A 3,340-nucleotide genomic window follows, 5' to 3' on the forward strand; every position below is an offset into this window, starting at 1 on the left:
TGTGCTTACTATAGTGCTTTCCATATGGTAGGCATTTGATAAATCTAACCGACTGAATGATTGATGAGTAGACATGGACAAGCATGCATAAAGAGGAAGGCTGGCACATGGTAAACAGCTTAAAATATTGTACCTCACTCTTGTCACTGAAGTTTGGGAGGAAAACCCTATTAAGAAGATGGGCTGCTGTTTGTTAATATGACATATTCTCCTTGTTCTCTACCTTTTAAATTAAAATGTAATCTTTCCCTTCCGGCAACAGTCTAAAAATTGAACTTCAAGCCACATGAATAGTCGAGACAACTTTCCAAAATATTCAGATTAAAAAACTCAAATCCTGATATTGAAAAAATAACTGGAAGCTTGTTCATTATTGAGCTTCACTGACTAATAAATTAGGAGAATAATGCAGGCTCTAAAAGGTATTTTAGACTTACATACCCGCATATGAAAAATATGCAATTCTTTACTTTGGAGTGACAAAGGGCCCAGGTATCTCCTCCATAATTTTCCACTGTAGATCATTTAAAGCCTATTGTTTAATAAAACACAGAACTTTGAGCACCTTCACACTCCTACTTGTTTGGAGCTAGTCTATTCTGAAATCATATAATTCACAGATGGCAGATCCATAATGGATTAAGTTCTGGATGTAGAGGGAAAATTTATTGAGGTAGATGATACAGGGAGGCAGCATGACATAGTGGAAAGAGTACGGGGCTGGGAGTCAGTAGAGTGAGATTCTAGTCTCAGCTCTTCTACCAGTCTGCTGTGTGACCTTGGGCTAATCAGCTAACTTCTACATGCCTCAGTTTCTTTAGCTGCAAAATGGGGATACAATTCTTGCTCTCCCTCCTTCATAGGCCGTGAGTCTATGAACTGTGCCCAATCTGTTCATACCTCATCTGGTATCTACCTCAGCCTAATGTTCATCCCATCATAAATCCTCAACAAATACTATTATTATAAACCAATCAATCGTATTTATTAAATGCTTGCCTTGAGCAACGGACTGTACTAAGCCCCTGGGAGAGTACAATACAGCAGAATTAGTAGACATAGTCCCTGCCCACAACGAGCTCACAGTCTAAAGGGGCAGGGGATTTATTAATAATTTCAAAACAATGGACAGACTTCAAGGAGGTCATTCATCATACAGAATGGTTATTCTAGAATCTTTGTAACACTCTAGACAAATGAATGAACCAAACGGACCATTGGAGTAACTCAGCATAGACATTTCTTATGTTATGATCTTATGAGCAGCTGTGTTATTTTCTGGAAATATGATTGTTTTTCTTCCTCATTGCAAGATTTCAATTCTTTAGGCTTTATCAAAAATAAACTTGTGAAAAAGCTTTCTTGAAGTGATGACAGAAGCAAAATTTCATTTCTTTGTAGAAAATAGGGACATTTGGAGACAGATTTGGTTTCTTTGTTCTTAGTTCAAGAAAATTCTAAGTCTTTTACATCCCAGCCTCTTTTTGGAAACCATATATTTGCAGAAAAGAGGTATTGTACTTCAAAGTTCTTTTTAAATCTACCTTTTCCTCCTAGAGAGAATTCCTTCATTTAATTTTGATAACTGCAATATTGGCTTAGCCTCATACATATTTATGTGGACTGGAAATTCCTGTAAAAAATGTACTCTCCAAGTAACTGGGGAATCTAAATATGAAATCAGTTTTCTCGATGTATTCTGTTAGACAAACTATAGATCATGTGGTCATCCATTGCTTAGGTAACATGATTCCTTAAAGTCTACCTTGTTTCAGAGTAAGCTTTCAACAACTAGACAAAACGACCTCATATAACAAAGAGCTGGTGGTGGGTTCCTGTAAGTATTCAACAATGCTCATGTTTATCTGAAATTGCTGAACCTCTTAGGTTCTGCAGAATTAGGCTGGAAATCTTACAGAAAACAGAACTACTTAAATTCCTTCAGAAATAGTTGTCTTCATCCTATTTGATTCTAACTTCATACTAAATCTACAAATGAAGGACATTTACCAAAGGATTATAAACAACCAGATATTGTTCCCTTACTAGCTCTAGTTTTATCTACATCTTAGGCTACCCAGATTATCTTTTGCATCAACAATGGACTGACTATAGAATTATCCTTCATCAAGATGATAGGGTAAATACGGTTTTCCCCATTCCAATCTGAGAGGGAGGAATTTGCCACTGGGACTGAAGGAACCATGCTGTAGTTTAGTACAGTGCTAAGCTACAGTGTACTTAGCAATGCAGACAGTATACTAAACATGTCCAAAGCTGAAATCCTTATTGTCCCACTTATATCCTGTCCTTTCCCTGTTTTTCCCATCTTCAAAGACAATATTACTAACCTCCCTGTCTCACAAGTCTGTAATCTTGGTGTTATCCTCACCTCATCTCTTTCATTCCACCCACATATTCAATCTGGCACCAAATCCTGTCAGTTCTATCTTCACAACATTGCTCAAATCTACCCATTTTTCTCCATCCCAACTGCCACATAGGTGATCCAAGCATTCAATCATATTCAATAATATTTAATAAATACTTACTCTGTGCAGAACATTGTACTAAGCTCTTGGGAAAGTACAGTACAACAACAAAAATGACAATCCCTGCCCACAACAAGCTCACAGTCTAGAGGGGTGGAAGGGTGGGGAGACAGACATAAATACAAATAAACAGACAGCAATATGGGCAAATGAAATTACAGATACAATATAGATAATTACAGATAGGATAGCACTTACCCTATCTCACTTTACCTACTTCTGGCTGACCTCCATACCTCCTATCTCTCCCCATTTCAATCTATACTTCACTATGCTGCACAGATTATTTCTCTAAAAAAGTTCAGTCCATGTCTCCCCATTCCTCAAGAACCTCCATTGGTAGCCCATCTACCGCCATATCAGACAGAAATTCCTTACCATTGTCATTAAAGAACTCAATCACTTCTACCCCTCCTACCTCACCTCACTGATCATCTTCTACAGCCCAGTTTGTACACTTCACTTCTCTAGCATCAGTTTATTCACTGTGCCCCGATCTTGTCCATCTCGCTGCTGACCCCTTTCTCATGTCCTCACCCTAATGTGGAACTCCTTCCCCCTCCGTATATGCCAGATCATCACTCTCCCCACCCTCAAAGCATTAATCTCCTCCAAGAGGCTTTCCCTGATTATTTTACCTAACTCCGTCTTGCCTCTGTGTCATCTATGAACATGGATCTGTGACTTTTGGGTATTTGATAATCGCCCCATCCTTAACCCCACTGCCCTTATACTCCTATCTGTAAATTATGCACTATAAATTATTTACTTATAATAATGTCTGTATC

The sequence above is a fragment of the Ornithorhynchus anatinus genome, chromosome 4 (genome assembly GCF_004115215.2).
Source record: "Ornithorhynchus anatinus isolate Pmale09 chromosome 4, mOrnAna1.pri.v4, whole genome shotgun sequence".
Classification (NCBI taxonomy): domain Eukaryota; kingdom Metazoa; phylum Chordata; class Mammalia; order Monotremata; family Ornithorhynchidae; genus Ornithorhynchus; species Ornithorhynchus anatinus.